The sequence below is a fragment of the Castor canadensis genome, chromosome 10 (assembly GCF_047511655.1).
Source record: "Castor canadensis chromosome 10, mCasCan1.hap1v2, whole genome shotgun sequence".
In the NCBI taxonomy this organism is placed as follows: Eukaryota; Metazoa; Chordata; class Mammalia; order Rodentia; family Castoridae; genus Castor; species Castor canadensis.
In genome coordinates this window covers 88,555,438-88,571,477 of record NC_133395.1, presented here as the reverse complement: position 1 = coordinate 88,571,477, position 16,040 = coordinate 88,555,438, and the positions used below count along the sequence as shown (strand labels likewise).

At 67.5% G+C, this 16,040-nt stretch overlaps 7 non-coding genes across 7 annotated transcripts; all 7 read right to left on the bottom strand.

The window, feature by feature from the left end:
* Positions 1–932: 932 nt before the first annotated feature.
* On the bottom strand, positions 933–1,051 carry LOC141412903 (5S ribosomal RNA). Its single transcript, XR_012437745.1, has one exon. It is a non-coding gene; the product is annotated as a 5S ribosomal RNA (ribosomal RNA).
* Positions 1,052–3,208: 2,157 nt separating this feature from the next.
* Positions 3,209–3,327, bottom strand: LOC141411975 (5S ribosomal RNA). The gene has a single exon (XR_012436815.1). It is a non-coding gene; the product is annotated as a 5S ribosomal RNA (ribosomal RNA).
* Positions 3,328–5,473: 2,146 nt separating this feature from the next.
* On the bottom strand, positions 5,474–5,592 carry LOC141412902 (5S ribosomal RNA). The gene has a single exon (XR_012437744.1). It is a non-coding gene; the product is annotated as a 5S ribosomal RNA (ribosomal RNA).
* A 2,153-nt stretch (positions 5,593–7,745) lies between these two features.
* Positions 7,746–7,864, bottom strand: LOC141412576 (5S ribosomal RNA). The gene has a single exon (XR_012437418.1). It is a non-coding gene; the product is annotated as a 5S ribosomal RNA (ribosomal RNA).
* A 2,139-nt stretch (positions 7,865–10,003) lies between these two features.
* LOC141411974 (5S ribosomal RNA) lies at positions 10,004–10,122 on the bottom strand. Its single transcript, XR_012436814.1, has one exon. It is a non-coding gene; the product is annotated as a 5S ribosomal RNA (ribosomal RNA).
* Positions 10,123–12,268: 2,146 nt separating this feature from the next.
* LOC141412901 (5S ribosomal RNA) lies at positions 12,269–12,387 on the bottom strand. Its single transcript, XR_012437743.1, has one exon. It is a non-coding gene; the product is annotated as a 5S ribosomal RNA (ribosomal RNA).
* A 2,155-nt stretch (positions 12,388–14,542) lies between these two features.
* Positions 14,543–14,661, bottom strand: LOC141411973 (5S ribosomal RNA). Its single transcript, XR_012436813.1, has one exon. It is a non-coding gene; the product is annotated as a 5S ribosomal RNA (ribosomal RNA).
* Between the last annotated feature and the right edge of the window lie 1,379 nt (positions 14,662–16,040).

Genomic DNA, 16,040 nt, shown 5'->3' with positions numbered 1-16,040 from the left:
GGTGGGGAAGAGCAAGCCCTCACGCACAGAGCCCCATCACACACTGGGGCCGGGCCGAGGGGGTCAATCTGCTCGGCCTGATTGCGTTGGGCATACATTGCAGAAGGTGGGTTTTCCAAGGCGGAGCAGAGGGTCCCGGCACCTGAGGTTGTCCACGGGGAGAATGTCTGTTCCACGGGGGCAAGCGGTCCCTTCCGTCGTGCCCAAGCCCATGTGACCCCGAAGGCCAGGTGGCCCCGGTCCTTGAGCTGACTGAGGAGTGCTTTGAGACCCGGAGGGTGGCACAGGCGACTGGGCGCCAGCGGCGGCCCTCCCTCCCTTTGAGCGGGACGGGGAGCTGCCGCTGGCATCCGGAGCTCTGGCGGCCTGCGCCCTCTGTCCCTGTGACCGCAGGCTATCCGTGGGAGGCGGGATCCCACGTAGAGGTCGCACGCTGGCTGCCCTGTCTTGGGTTCAGCGACCGAGCGCGACGTGGAGCAGCACCCGACTGAGGCTCCCTGCTTCTCTGTCCCCTGGCGTCTTGCCCTGGACCCAGTGCACCACCTTGTGGCGAGCCCAGGTGTGGCACGTCCCGCTGTGGGGCCCGCTGGGGTGCAGGACCCACTTTCTCATGGCTTCCGCACGTCCCTCCCCGCCCGCCTGGAGGGCAGTTGGGGAGCGGTCCCCAACGTGGCCTGGGACCAACCTCGCTGGTGACCCGGGTCGCGGGCGCGCGCCCCAGGAGAGTGTGGGGAGGGGAGAGGATTCGGGGACGTAGCTGTGAGGATTCGGTGTGCGTGGGTCTGGAGGGTGGTCCGGACGGGGTCGGGGTCGTGGTCACGGTGGGTCGTTGTGGTGGTGGTGGTGGTGGTGGTGCTGATGGTGGTGGTGGTGGGGGGGGTGGTGGCGAAGTCCCCGAAGAGAAAAGGAGCAGCGAGGGAGGGAGGAGCAAAAGCCTACAGCACCCGGTACTCCCAGGCGTTCTCCCATCCAAGTACTAACCAGGCCCGACCCTGCTTAGCTTCCGAGATCAGACGAGATCGGGCGCGTTCAGGGTGGTATGGCCGTAGACGCTAGCCGCCGCCTCCGGGAGCCCCAAGAGCCTGCCGAGGGCCCCGGCGTGCGTCTCCACGCTGCTCTCCTGGCACGGCTGGGAGTCCGGGTGGGGGCTGGCAGCCCGGGGCCAGCGGCCAGAGGCCCCGCGCGCCTGCTCGGGCAGCCGGTCTCGCCCAGGTGGCCGCTGGGTGGCTTTCTTCCAGAGGTGTCCTGCTGCCAGGACGAGGGTCAAGTTTTCTCGGGGGAAAATTTCTCAGTGCTCTCGGGCGCTTGTTCTTCTGGGAATGTTCACTGCTGTGGCCAAGGCGGGGGACGCACAGCTCGGGCCAGGGCAAGCAGCCGCCCTCCTCCGTCGCCTCCTGGAGCCGTATCCTTGGGTGGGTGCGTGGCTCCCAGCGGAGGTCTCGGGGACCCTTCCGGTCCTCTTCGTCCGGAAAGCGACACTGCCCCTCCAGCAAATCAGGAAAACGGCAGCCGCGCCCTTCGCCGACCCGCTCCGCCCTCCTCCACACTCAGGGCCTGGGGCTGCGGGGCTGAATCGTGAGGCTTTCCAGCCCAGGACTTCACCTCTGGCCCCTTTCACACCTGGGATCTTGGGAAGAAGAAACAAAACCAAACACAGCCAAAGCCATCTCCTCCGACCCGGGGCCCCTCCACATCCCTTCCGATCCCGGGTTCCTGCCGGCCTCCCGGGGCGTTTCTCCCAGGCAGGCCTTCGCGGCCACTACACGGGGCTGAGCACTCGAGTCCTCGGGCGTCACGGGGCCCGCGGCCACGCCAAGCACGCACGACTCCCGGGTCTCGTCTGCTCCTGGGTGCCCTGGGCCTCTTCCCTGTGCCGCTGCTGGGTCTTGTGCCCCTGCTTGGCCTCCATCAGACCCGGCCCCGTGCTACGCGGCCACGTGCTACAGGATCGTGCCAGCAGAACTGGCCCTCGCTGAGCCCCGTACCCACCCTCCTGCCATCCCTGGCCCTGCTAGCAAATGGCAGAGATCCTCTGGCCTCCGAGCCCAGACAAAAATCCTGATGCAGATGGCCGAGGGGCCGCAAACCAAGGCTTCGCTTGTTCCCGCTCAGGCCCCAGCCATACCCTCTTGTCCTTCGGCTGCTCGTGTGTGGGGTGGGGGAGAGGAGGGTGCGTCCCCGTGCGTGCGTGCGTGGTCTGGGTGTCTCTGTGTGGTGTGTGTGTGTGTGTGTGTGTGTGTGTGTGTGTGTGTTAGATGCCGTGCCTGGTGTAGGTGGGGAAGAGCAAGCCCTCACGCACAGAGCCCCATCACACACTGGGGCCGGGCCGAGGGGGTAAATCTGCTCGGCCTGATTGCGTTGGGCATACATTGCAGAAGGTGGGTTTTCCAAGGCGGAGCAGAGGGTCCCGGCACCTGAGGTTGTCCACGGGGAGAATGTCTGTTCCACGGGGGCAAGCGGTCCCTTCCGTCGTGCCCAAGCCCATGTGACCCCGAAGGCCAGGTGGCCCCGGTCCTTGAGCTGACTGAGGAGTGCTTTGAGACCCGGAGGGTGGCACAGGCGACTGGGCGCCAGCGGCGGCCCTCCCTCCCTTTGAGCGGGACGGGGAGCTGCCGCTGGCATCCGGAGCTCTGGCGGCCTGCGCCCTCTGTCCCTGTGACCGCAGGCTCTGCCGTGGGAGGCGGGATCCCACGTAGAGGTCGCGCGCTGGCTGCCCTGTCTTGGGTTGAGCGACGGAGCGCGACGTGGAGCAGCACCCGACTGAGGCTCCCTGCTTCTCTGTCCCCTGGCGTCTTGCCCTGGACCCAGTGCACCACCTTGTGGCGAGCCCAGGTGTGGCGCGTCCCGCTGTGGGGCCCGCTGGGGTGCAGGACCCACTTTCTCATGGCTTCCGCACGTCCCTCCCCGCCCGCCTGGAGGGCAGTTGGGGAGCGGTCCCCAACGTGGCCTGGGACCAACCTCGCTGGTGACCCGTGTCGCGGGCGCGCGCCCCAGGAGAGTGTGGGGAGGGGAGAGGATTCGGGGACGTAGCTGTGAGGATTCGGTGTGCGTGGGTCTGGCGGGTGGCCCGGACGGGGTCGGGGTCGTGGTCACGGTGGGTCGTTGTGGTGGTGGTGGTGGTGGTGGTGCTGGGGGTGGTGGTGGTGGTGGGGGGGGTGGTGGCGAAGTCCCCGAAGACAAAAGGAGCAGCGAGGGAGGGAGGAGCAAAAGCCTACAGCACCCGGTATTCCCAGGCGGTCTCCCATCCAAGTACTAACCAGGCCCGACCCTGCTTAGCTTCCGAGATCAGACGAGATCGGGCGCGTTCAGGGTGGTATGGCCGTAGACGCTAGCCGCCGCCTCCGGGAGCCCCAAGAGCCTGCCGAGGGCCCCGGCGTGCGTCTCCACGCTGCTCTCCTGGCACGGCTGGGAGTCCGGGTGGGGGCTGGCAGCCCGGGGCCAGCGGCCAGAGGCCCCGCGCGCCTGCTCGGGCAGCCGGTCTCGCCCAGGTGGCCGCTGGGTGGCTTTCTTCCCGAGGTGTCCTGCTGCCAGGACGAGGGTCAAGTTTTCTCGGGGGAAAATTTCTCAGTGCTCTCGGGCGCTTGTTCTTCTGGGAATGTCCACTGCTGTGGCCAAGGCGGGGGACGCACAGCTCGGGCCAGGGCAAGCAGCCGCCCTCCTCCGTCGCCTCCTGGAGCCGTATCCTTGGGTGGGTGCGTGGCTCCCAGAGGAGGTCTCGGGGACCCTTCCGGTCCTCTTCGTCCGGAAAGCGCCACTGCCCCTCCAGCCCATCAGGAAAACGGCAGCCGCGCCCTTCGCCGACCCGCTCCGCCCTCCTCCACACTCAGGGCCTGGGGCTGCGGGGCTGAATCGTGAGGCTTTCCAGCCCAGGACTTCACCTCTGGCCCCTTTCACACCCGGGATCTTGGGAAGAAGAAACAAAACCAAACACAGCCAAAGCCATCTCCTCCGACCCGGGGCCCCTCCACATCCCTTCCGATCCCAGGTTCCTGCCGGCCTCCCGGGGCGTTTCTCCCAGGCAGGCCTTCGCGGCCACTACACGGGGCTGAGCACTCGAGTCCTCGGGCGTCACGGGGCCCGCGGCCACGCCAAGCACGCACGACTCCCGGGTCTCGTCTGCTCCTGGGTGCCCTGGGCCTCTTCCCTGTGCCGCTGCTGGGTCTTGTGCCCCTGCTTGGCCTCCATCAGACCCGGCCCCGTGCTACGCGGCCACGTGCTACAGGATCGTGCCAGCAGAACTCTCCCTGGCTGAGCCCCGTACCCACCCTCCTGCCATCCCTGGCCCTGCTAGCAAATGGCAGAGATCCTCTGGCCTCCGAGCCCAGACAAAAATCCTGATGCAGATGGCCAAGGGGCCGCAAACCAAGGCTTCGCTTGTTCCCGCTCAGGCCCCAGCCATACCCTCTTGTCCTTCGGCTGCTCGTGTGTGGGGTGGGGGAGAGGAGGGTGCGTCCCCGTGCGTGCGTGCGTGGTCTGGGTGTCTCTGTGTGGTGTGTGTGTGTGTGTGTGTGTGTGTGTGTTAGATGCCGTGCCTGGTGTAGGTGGGGAAGAGCAAGCCCTCACGCACAGAGCCCCATCACACACTGGGGCCGGGCCGAGGGGGTCAATCTGCTCGGCCTGATTGCGTTGGGCATACATTGCAGAAGGTGGGTTTTCCAAGGCGGAGCAGAGGGTCCCGGCACCTGAGGTTGTCCACGGGGAGAATGTCTGTTCCACGGGGGCAAGCGGTCCCTTCCGTCGTGCCCAAGCCCATGTGACCCCGAAGGCCAGGTGGCCCCGGTCCTTGAGCTGACTGAGGAGTGCTTTGAGACCCGGAGGGTGGCACAGGCGACTGGGCGCCAGCGGCGGCCCTCCCTCCCTTTGAGCGGGACGGGGAGCTGCCGCTGGCATCCGGAGCTCTGGCGGCCTGCGCCCTCTGTCCCTGTGACCGCAGGCTATCCGTGGGAGGCGGGATCCCACGTAGAGGTCGCACGCTGGCTGCCCTGTCTTGGGTTGAGCGACCGAGCGCGACGTGGAGCAGCACCCGACTGAGGCTCCCTGCTTCTCTGTCCCCTGGCGTCTTGCCCTGGACCCAGTGCACAACCTTGTGGCGAGCCCAGGTGTGGCACGTCCCGCTGTGGGGCCCGCTGGGGTGCAGGACCCACTTTCTCATGGCTTCCGCACGTCCCTCCCCGCCCGCCTGGAGGGCAGTTGGGGAGCGGTCCCCAACGTGGCCTGGGACCAACCTCGCTGGTGACCCGGGTCGCGGGCGCGCGCCCCAGGAGAGTGTGGGGAGGGGAGAGGATTCGGGGACGTAGCTGTGAGGATTCGGTGTGCGTGGGTCTGGAGGGTGGTCCGGACGGGGTCGGGGTCGTGGTCACGGTGGGTCGTTGTGGTGGTGGTGGTGGTGGTGGTGCTGATGGTGGTGGTGGTGGGGGGGGGTGGTGGCGAAGTCCCCGAAGAGAAAAGGAGCAGCGAGGGAGGGAGGAGCAAAAGCCTACAGCACCCGGTACTCCCAGGCGTTCTCCCATCCAAGTACTAACCAGGCCCGACCCTGCTTAGCTTCCGAGATCAGACGAGATCGGGCGCGTTCAGGGTGGTATGGCCGTAGACGCTAGCCGCCGCCTCCGGGAGCCCCAAGAGCCTGCCGAGGGCCCCGGCGTGCGTCTCCACGCTGCTCTCCTGGCACGGCTGGGAGTCCGGGTGGGGGCTGGCAGCCCGGGGCCAGCGGCCAGAGGCCCCGCGCGCCTGCTCGGGCAGCCGGTCTCGCCCAGGTGGCCGCTGGGTGGCTTTCTTCCAGAGGTGTCCTGCTGCCAGGACGAGGGTCAAGTTTTCTCGGGGGAAAATTTCTCAGTGCTCTCGGGCGCTTGTTCTTCTGGGAATGTTCACTGCTGTGGCCAAGGCGGGGGACGCACAGCTCGGGCCAGGGCAAGCAGCCGCCCTCCTCCGTCGCCTCCTGGAGCCGTATCCTTGGGTGGGTGCGTGGCTCCCAGCGGAGGTCTCGGGGACCCTTCCGGTCCTCTTCGTCCGGAAAGCGACACTGCCCCTCCAGCAAATCAGGAAAACGGCAGCCGCGCCCTTCGCCGACCCGCTCCGCCCTCCTCCACACTCAGGGCCTGGGGCTGCGGGGCTGAATCGTGAGGCTTTCCAGCCCAGGACTTCACCTCTGGCCCCTTTCACACCTGGGATCTTGGGAAGAAGAAACAAAACCAAACACAGCCAAAGCCATCTCCTCCGACCCGGGGCCCCTCCACATCCCTTCCGATCCCGGGTTCCTGCCGGCCTCCCGGGGCGTTTCTCCCAGGCAGGCCTTCGCGGCCACTACACGGGGCTGAGCACTCGAGTCCTCGGGCGTCACGGGGCCCGCGGCCACGCCAAGCACGCACGACTCCCGGGTCTCGTCTGCTCCTGGGTGCCCTGGGCCTCTTCCCTGTGCCGCTGCTGGGTCTTGTGCCCCTGCTTGGCCTCCATCAGACCCGGCCCCGTGCTACGCGGCCACGTGCTACAGGATCGTGCCAGCAGAACTGGCCCTCGCTGAGCCCCGTACCCACCCTCCTGCCATCCCTGGCCCTGCTAGCAAATGGCAGAGATCCTCTGGCCTCCGAGCCCAGACAAAAATCCTGATGCAGATGGCCGAGGGGCCGCAAACCAAGGCTTCGCTTGTTCCCGCTCAGGCCCCAGCCATACCCTCTTGTCCTTCGGCTGCTCGTGTGTGGGGTGGGGGAGAGGAGGGTGCGTCCCCGTGCGTGCGTGCGTGGTCTGGGTGTCTCTGTGTGGTGTGTGTGTGTGTGTGTGTGTGTGTGTGTGTGTTAGATGCCGTGCCTGGTGTAGGTGGGGAAGAGCAAGCCCTCACGCACAGAGCCCCATCACACACTGGGGCCGGGCCGAGGGGGTAAATCTGCTCGGCCTGATTGCGTTGGGCATACATTGCAGAAGGTGGGTTTTCCAAGGCGGAGCAGAGGGTCCCGGCACCTGAGGTTGTCCACGGGGAGAATGTCTGTTCCACGGGGGCAAGCGGTCCCTTCCGTCGTGCCCAAGCCCATGTGACCCCGAAGGCCAGGTGGCCCCGGTCCTTGAGCTGACTGAGGAGTGCTTTGAGACCCGGAGGGTGGCACAGGCGACTGGGCGCCAGCGGCGGCCCTCCCTCCCTTTGAGCGGGACGGGGAGCTGCCGCTGGCATCCGGAGCTCTGGCGGCCTGCGCCCTCTGTCCCTGTGACCGCAGGCTCTGCCGTGGGAGGCGGGATCCCACGTAGAGGTCGCGCGCTGGCTGCCCTGTCTTGGGTTGAGCGACGGAGCGCGACGTGGAGCAGCACCCGACTGAGGCTCCCTGCTTCTCTGTCCCCTGGCGTCTTGCCCTGGACCCAGTGCACCACCTTGTGGCGAGCCCAGGTGTGGCGCGTCCCGCTGTGGGGCCCGCTGGGGTGCAGGACCCACTTTCTCATGGCTTCCGCACGTCCCTCCCCGCCCGCCTGGAGGGCAGTTGGGGAGCGGTCCCCAACGTGGCCTGGGACCAACCTCGCTGGTGACCCGTGTCGCGGGCGCGCGCCCCAGGAGAGTGTGGGGAGGGGAGAGGATTCGGGGACGTAGCTGTGAGGATTCGGTGTGCGTGGGTCTGGCGGGTGGCCCGGACGGGGTCGGGGTCGTGGTCACGGTGGGTCGTTGTGGTGGTGGTGGTGGTGGTGGTGCTGGGGGTGGTGGTGGTGGTGGGGGGGGTGGTGGCGAAGTCCCCGAAGACAAAAGGAGCAGCGAGGGAGGGAGGAGCAAAAGCCTACAGCACCCGGTATTCCCAGGCGGTCTCCCATCCAAGTACTAACCAGGCCCGACCCTGCTTACCTTCCGAGATCAGACGAGATCGGGCGCGTTCAGGGTGGTATGGCCGTAGACGCTAGCCGCCGCCTCCGGGAGCCCCAAGAGCCTGCCGAGGGCCCCGGCGTGCGTCTCCACGCTGCTCTCCTGGCACGGCTGGGAGTCCGGGTGGGGGCTGGCAGCCCGGGGCCAGCGGCCAGAGGCCCCGCGCGCCTGCTCGGGCAGCCGGTCTCGCCCAGGTGGCCGCTGGGTGGCTTTCTTCCCGAGGTGTCCTGCTGCCAGGACGAGGGTCAAGTTTTCTCGGGGGAAAATTTCTCAGTGCTCTCGGGCGCTTGTTCTTCTGGGAATGTCCACTGCTGTGGCCAAGGCGGGGGACGCACAGCTCGGGCCAGGGCAAGCAGCCGCCCTCCTCCGTCGCCTCCTGGAGCCGTATCCTTGGGTGGGTGCGTGGCTCCCAGCGGAGGTCTCGGGGACCCTTCCGGTCCTCTTCGTCCGGAAAGCGCCACTGCCCCTCCAGCCCATCAGGAAAACGGCAGCCGCGCCCTTCGCCGACCCGCTCCGCCCTCCTCCACACTCAGGGCCTGGGGCTGCGGGGCTGAATCGTGAGGCTTTCCAGCCCAGGACTTCACCTCTGGCCCCTTTCACACCCGGGATCTTGGGAAGAAGAAACAAAACCAAACACAGCCAAAGCCATCTCCTCCGACCCGGGGCCCCTCCACATCCCTTCCGATCCCGGGTTCCTGCCGGCCTCCCGGGGCGTTTCTCCCAGGCAGGCCTTCGCGGCCACTACACGGGGCTGAGCACTCGAGTCCTCGGGCGTCACGGGGCCCGCGGCCACGCCAAGCACGCACGACTCCCGGGTCTCGTCTGCTCCTGGGTGCCCTGGGCCTCTTCCCTGTGCCGCTGCTGGGTCTTGTGCCCCTGCTTGGCCTCCTTCAGACCCGGCCCCGTGCTACGCGGCCACGTGCTACAGGATCGTGCCAGCAGAACTGGCCCTGGCTGAGCCCCGTACCCACCCTCCTGCCATCCCTGGCCCTGCTAGCAAATGGCAGAGATCCTCTGGCCTCCGAGCCCAGACAAAAATCCTGATGCAGTTGGCCGAGGGGCCGCAAACCAAGGCTTCGCTTGTTCCCGCTCAGGCCCCAGCCATACCCTCTTGTCCTTCGGCTGCTCGTGTGTGGGGTGGGGGAGAGGAGGGTGCGTCCCCGTGCGTGCGTGCGTGGTCTGGGTGTCTCTGCGTGGTGTGTGTGTGTGTGTGTGTGTGTTAGATGCCGTGCCTGGTGTAGGTGGGGAAGAGCAAGCCCTCACGCCCAGAGCCCCATCACACACTGGGGCCGGGCCGAGGGGGTCAATCTGCTCGGCCTGATTGCGTTGGGCATACATTGCAGAAGGTGGGTTTTCCAAGGCGGAGCAGAGGGTCCCGGCCCCTGAGGTTGTCCACGGGGAGAATGTCTGTTCCACGGGGGCAAGCGGTCCCTTCCGTCGTGCCCAAGCCCATGTGACCCCGAAGGCCAGGTGGCCCCGGTCCTTGAGCTGACTGAGGAGTGCTTTGAGACCCGGAGGGTGGCACAGGCGACTGGGCGCCAGCGGCGGCCCTCCCTCCCTTTGAGCGGGACGGGGAGCTGCCGCTGGCATCCGGAGCTCTGGCGGCCTGCGCCCTCTGTCCCTGTGACCGCAGGCTCTGCCGTGGGAGGCGGGATCCCACGTAGAGGTCGCGCGCTGGCTGCCCTGTCTTGGGTTGAGCGACGGAGGGCGACGTGGAGCAGCACCCGACTGAGGCTCCCTGCTTCTCTGTCCCCTGGCGTCTTGCCCTGGACCCAGTGCACCACCTTGTGGCGAGCCCAGGTGTGGCGCGTCCCGCTGTGGGGCCCGCTGGGGTGCAGGACCCACTTTCTCATGGCTTCCGCACGTCCCTCCCCGCCCGCCTGGAGGGCAGTTGGGGAGCGGTCCCCAACGTGGCCTGGGACCAACCTCGCTGGTGACCCGTGTCGCGGGCGCGCGCCCCAGGAGAGTGTGGGGAGGGGAGAGGATTCGGGGACGTAGCTGTGAGGATTCGGTGTGCGTGGGTCTGGCGGGTGGCCCGGACGGGGTCGGGGTCGTGGTCACGGTGGGTCGTTGTGGTGGTGGTGGTGGTGGTGCTGGGGGTGGTGGTGGTGGGGGGGGGGTGGTGGCGAAGTCCCCGAAGACAAAAGGAGCAGCGAGGGAGGGAGGAGCAAAAGCCTACAGCACCCGGTATTCCCAGGCGGTCTCCCATCCAAGTACTAACCAGGCCCGACCCTGCTTAGCTTCCGAGATCAGACGAGATCGGGCGCGTTCAGGGTGGTATGGCCGTAGACGCTAGCCGCCGCCTCCGGGAGCCCCAAGAGCCTGCCGAGGGCCCCGGCGTGCGTCTCCACGCTGCTCTCCTGGCACGGCTGGGAGTCCGGGTGGGGGCTGGCAGCCCGGGGCCAGCGGCCAGAGGCCCCGCGCGCCTGCTCGGGCAGCCGGTCTCGCCCAGGTGGCCGCTGGGTGGCTTTCTTCCCGAGGTGTCCTGCTGCCAGGACGAGGGTCAAGTTTTCTCGGGGGAAAATTTCTCAGTGCTCTCGGGCGCTTGTTCTTCTGGGAATGTCCACTGCTGTGGCCAAGGCGGGGGACGCACAGCTCGGGCCAGGGCAAGCAGCCGCCCTCCTCCGTCGCCTCCTGGAGCCGTATCCTTGGGTGGGTGCGTGGCTCCCAGCGGAGGTCTCGGGGACCCTTCCGGTCCTCTTCGTCCGGAAAGCGACACTGCCCCTCCAGCCCATCAGGAAAACGGCAGCCGCGCCCTTCGCCGACCTGCTCCGCCCTCCTCCACACTCAGGGCCTGGGGCTGCGGGGCTGAATCGTGAGGCTTTCCAGCCCAGGACTTCACCTCTGGCCCCTTTCACACCCGGGATCTTGGGAAGAAGAAACAAAACCAAACACAGCCAAAGCCATCTCCTCCGACCCGGGGCCCCTCCACATCCCTTCCGATCCCGGGTTCCTGCCGGCCTCCCGGGGCGTTTCTCCCAGGCAGGCCTTCGCGGCCACTACACGGGGCTGAGCACTCGAGTCCTCGGGCGTCACGGGGCCCGCGGCCACGCCAAGCACGCACGACTCCCGGGTCTCGTCTGCTCCTGGGTGCCCTGGGCCTCTTCCCTGTGCCGCTGCTGGGTCTTGTGCCCCTGCTTGGCCTCCTTCAGACCCGGCCCCGTGCTACGCGGCCACGTGCTACAGGATCGTGCCAGCAGAACTGGCCCTGGCTGAGCCCCGTACCCACCCTCCTGCCATCCCTGGCCCTGCTAGCAAATGGCAGAGATCCTCTGGCCTCCGAGCCCAGACAAAAATCCTGATGCAGTTGGCCGAGGGGCCGCAAACCAAGGCTTCGCTTGTTCCCGCTCAGGCCCCAGCCATACCCTCTTGTCCTTCGGCTGCTCGTGTGTGGGGTGGGGGAGAGGAGGGTGCGTCCCCGTGCGTGCGTGCGTGGTCTGGGTGTCTCTGCGTGGTGTGTGTGTGTGTGTGTGTGTGTGTGTGTTAGATGCCGTGCCTGGTGTAGGTGGGGAAGAGCAAGCCCTCACGCACAGAGCCCCATCACACACTGGGGCCGGGCCGAGGGGGTCAATCTGCTCGGCCTGATTGCGTTGGGCATACATTGCAGAAGGTGGGTTTTCCAAGGCGGAGCAGAGGGTCCCGGCACCTGAGGTTGTCCACGGGGAGAATGTCTGTTCCACGGGGGCAAGCGGTCCCTTCCGTCGTGCCCAAGCCCATGTGACCCCGAAGGCCAGGTGGCCCCGGTCCTTGAGCTGACTGAGGAGTGCTTTGAGACCCGGAGGGTGGCACAGGCGACTGGGCGCCAGCGGCGGCCCTCCCTCCCTTTGAGCGGGACGGGGAGCTGCCGCTGGCATCCGGAGCTCTGGCGGCCTGCGCCCTCTGTCCCTGTGACCGCAGGCTCTGCCGTGGGAGGCGGGATCCCACGTAGAGGTCGCGCGCTGGCTGCCCTGTCTTGGGTTGAGCGACGGAGCGCGACGTGGAGCAGCACCCGACTGAGGCTCCCTGCTTCTCTGTCCCCTGGCGTCTTGCCCTGGACCCAGTGCACCACCTTGTGGCGAGCCCAGGTGTGGCGCGTCCCGCTGTGGGGCCCGCTGGGGTGCAGGACCCACTTTCTCATGGCTTCCGCACGTCCCTCCCCGCCCGCCTGGAGGGCAGTTGGGGAGCGGTCCCCAACGTGGCCTGGGACCAACCTCGCTGGTGACCCGGGTCGCGGGCGCGCGCCCCAGGAGAGTGTGGGGAGGGGAGAGGATTCGGGGACGTAGCTGTGAGGATTCGGTGTGCGTGGGTCTGGAGGGTGGTCCGGACGGGGTCGGGGTCGTGGTCACGGTGGGTCGTTGTGGTGGTGGTGGTGGTGGTGGTGCTGATGGTGGTGGTGGTGGGGGGGGTGGTGGCGAAGTCCCCGAAGAGAAAAGGAGCAGCGAGGGAGGGAGGAGCAAAAGCCTACAGCACCCGGTACTCCCAGGCGTTCTCCCATCCAAGTACTAACCAGGCCCGACCCTGCTTAGCTTCCGAGATCAGACGAGATCGGGCGCGTTCAGGGTGGTATGGCCGTAGACGCTAGCCGCCGCCTCCGGGAGCCCCAAGAGCCTGCCGAGGGCCCCGGCGTGCGTCTCCACGCTGCTCTCCTGGCACGGCTGGGAGTCCGGGTGGGGGCTGGCAGCCCGGGGCCAGCGGCCAGAGGCCCCGCGCGCCTGCTCGGGCAGCCGGTCTCGCCCAGGTGGCCGCTGGGTGGCTTTCTTCCAGAGGTGTCCTGCTGCCAGGACGAGGGTCAAGTTTTCTCGGGGGAAAATTTCTCAGTGCTCTCGGGCGCTTGTTCTTCTGGGAATGTTCACTGCTGTGGCCAAGGCGGGGGACGCACAGCTCGGGCCAGGGCAAGCAGCCGCCCTCCTCCGTCGCCTCCTGGAGCCGTATCCTTGGGTGGGTGCGTGGCTCCCAGCGGAGGTCTCGGGGACCCTTCCGGTCCTCTTCGTCCGGAAAGCGACACTGCCCCTCCAGCAAATCAGGAAAACGGCAGCCGCGCCCTTCGCCGACCCGCTCCGCCCTCCTCCACACTCAGGGCCTGGGGCTGCGGGGCTGAATCGTGAGGCTTTCCAGCCCAGGACTTCACCTCTGGCCCCTTTCACACCTGGGATCTTGGGAAGAAGAAACAAAACCAAACACAGCCAAAGCCATCTCCTCCGACCCGGGGCCCCTCCACATCCCTTCCGATCCCGGGTTCCTGCCGGCCTCCCGGGGCGTTTCTCCCAGGCAGGCCTTCGCGGCCACTACACGGGGCTGAGCACTCGAGTCCTCGGGCGTCACGGGGCCCGCGGCCACGCCAAGCACGCACGACTCCCGGGTCTCGTCTGCTCCTGGGTGCCCTGGGCCTCTTCCCTGTGCCGCTGCTGGGTCTTGTGCCCCTGCTTGGCCTCCATCAGACCCGGCCCCGTGCTACGCGGCCACGTGCTACAGGATCGTGCCAGCAGAACTGGCCCTCGCTGAGCCCCGTACCCACCCTCCTGCCATCCCTGGCCCTGCTAGCAAATGGCAGAGATCCTCTGGCCTCCGAGCCCAGACAAAAATCCTGATGCAGATGGCCGAGGGGCCGCAAACCAAGGCTTCGCTTGTTCCCGCTCAGGCCCCAGCCATACCCTCTTGTCCTTCGGCTGCTCGTGTGTGGGGTGGGGGAGAGGAGGGTGCGTCCCCGTGCGTGCGTGCGTGGTCTGGGTGTCTCTGTGTGGTGTGTGTGTGTGTGTGTGTGTGTGTGTGTGTGTGTTAGATGCCGTGCCTGGTGTAGGTGGGGAAGAGCAAGCCCTCACGCACAGAGCCCCATCACACACTGGGGCCGGGCCGAGGGGGTAAATCTGCTCGGCCTGATTGCGTTGGGCATACATTGCAGAAGGTGGGTTTTCCAAGGCGGAGCAGAGGGTCCCGGCACCTGAGGTTGTCCACGGGGAGAATGTCTGTTCCACGGGGGCAAGCGGTCCCTTCCGTCGTGCCCAAGCCCATGTGACCCCGAAGGCCAGGTGGCCCCGGTCCTTGAGCTGACTGAGGAGTGCTTTGAGACCCGGAGGGTGGCACAGGCGACTGGGCGCCAGCGGCGGCCCTCCCTCCCTTTGAGCGGGACGGGGAGCTGCCGCTGGCATCCGGAGCTCTGGCGGCCTGCGCCCTCTGTCCCTGTGACCGCAGGCTCTGCCGTGGGAGGCGGGATCCCACGTAGAGGTCGCGCGCTGGCTGCCCTGTCTTGGGTTGAGCGACGGAGCGCGACGTGGAGCAGCACCCGACTGAGGCTCCCTGCTTCTCTGTCCCCTGGCGTCTTGCCCTGGACCCAGTGCACCACCTTGTGGCGAGCCCAGGTGTGGCGCGTCCCGCTGTGGGGCCCGCTGGGGTGCAGGACCCACTTTCTCATGGCTTCCGCACGTCCCTCCCCGCCCGCCTGGAGGGCAGTTGGGGAGCGGTCCCCAACGTGGCCTGGGACCAACCTCGCTGGTGACCCGTGTCGCGGGCGCGCGCCCCAGGAGAGTGTGGGGAGGGGAGAGGATTCGGGGACGTAGCTGTGAGGATTCGGTGTGCGTGGGTCTGGCGGGTGGCCCGGACGGGGTCGGGGTCGTGGTCACGGTGGGTCGTTGTGGTGGTGGTGGTGGTGGTGGTGCTGGGGGTGGTGGTGGTGGTGGGGGGGGTGGTGGCGAAGTCCCCGAAGACAAAAGGAGCAGCGAGGGAGGGAGGAGCAAAAGCCTACAGCACCCGGTATTCCCAGGCGGTCTCCCATCCAAGTACTAACCAGGCCCGACCCTGCTTAGCTTCCGAGATCAGACGAGATCGGGCGCGTTCAGGGTGGTATGGCCGTAGACGCTAGCCGCCGCCTCCGGGAGCCCCAAGAGCCTGCCGAGGGCCCCGGCGTGCGTCTCCACGCTGCTCTCCTGGCACGGCTGGGAGTCCGGGTGGGGGCTGGCAGCCCGGGGCCAGCGGCCAGAGGCCCCGCGCGCCTGCTCGGGCAGCCGGTCTCGCCCAGGTGGCCGCTGGGTGGCTTTCTTCCCGAGGTGTCCTGCTGCCAGGACGAGGGTCAAGTTTTCTCGGGGGAAAATTTCTCAGTGCTCTCGGGCGCTTGTTCTTCTGGGAATGTCCACTGCTGTGGCCAAGGCGGGGGACGCACAGCTCGGGCCAGGGCAAGCAGCCGCCCTCCTCCGTCGCCTCCTGGAGCCGTATCCTTGGGTGGGTGCGTGGCTCCCAGCGGAGGTCTCGGGGACCCTTCCGGTCCTCTTCGTCCGGAAAGCGCCACTGCCCCTCCAGCCCATCAGGAAAACGGCAGCCGCGCCCTTCGCCGACCCGCTCCGCCCTCCTCCACACTCAGGGCCTGGGGCTGCGGGGCTGAATCGTGAGGCTTTCCAGCCCAGGACTTCACCTCTGGCCCCTTTCACACCCGGGATCTTGGGAAGAAGAAACAAAACCAAACACAGCCAAAGCCATCTCCTCCGACCCGGGGCCCCTCCACATCCCTTCCGATCCCGGGTTCCTGCCGGCCTCCTGGGGCGTTTCTCCCAGGCAGGCCTTCGCGGCCACTACACGGGGCTGAGCACTTGAGTCCTCGGGCGTCACGGGGCCCGCGGCCACGCCAAGCACGCACGACTCCCGGGTCTCGTCTGCTCCTGGGTGCCCTGGGCCTCTTCCCTGTGCCGCTGCTGGGTCTTGTGCCCCTGCTTGGCCTCCTTCAGACCCGGCCCCGTGCTACGCGGCCACGTGCTACAGGATCGTGCCAGCAGAACTGGCCCTGGCTGAGCCCCGTACCCACCCTCCTGCCATCCCTGGCCCTGCTAGCAAATGGCAGAGATCCTCTGGCCTCCGAGCCCAGACAAAAATCCTGATGCAGTTGGCCGAGGGGCCGCAAACCAAGGCTTCGCTTGTTCCCGCTCAGGCCCCAGCCATACCCTCTTGTCCTTCGGCTGCTCGTGTGTGGGGTGGGGGAGAGGAGGGTGCGTCCCCGTGCGTGCGTGCGTGGTCTGGGTGTCTCTGCGTGGTGTGTGTGTGTGTGTGTGTGTGTGTGTGTGTTAGATGCCGTGCCTGGTGTAGGTGGGGAAGAGCAAGCCCTCACGCACAGAGCCCCATCACACACTGGGGCCGGGCCGAGGGGGTCAATCTGCTCGGCCTGATTGCGTTGGGCATACATTGCAGAAGGTGGGTTTTCCAAGGCGGAGCAGAGGGTCCCGGCACCTGAGGTTGTCCACGGGGAGAA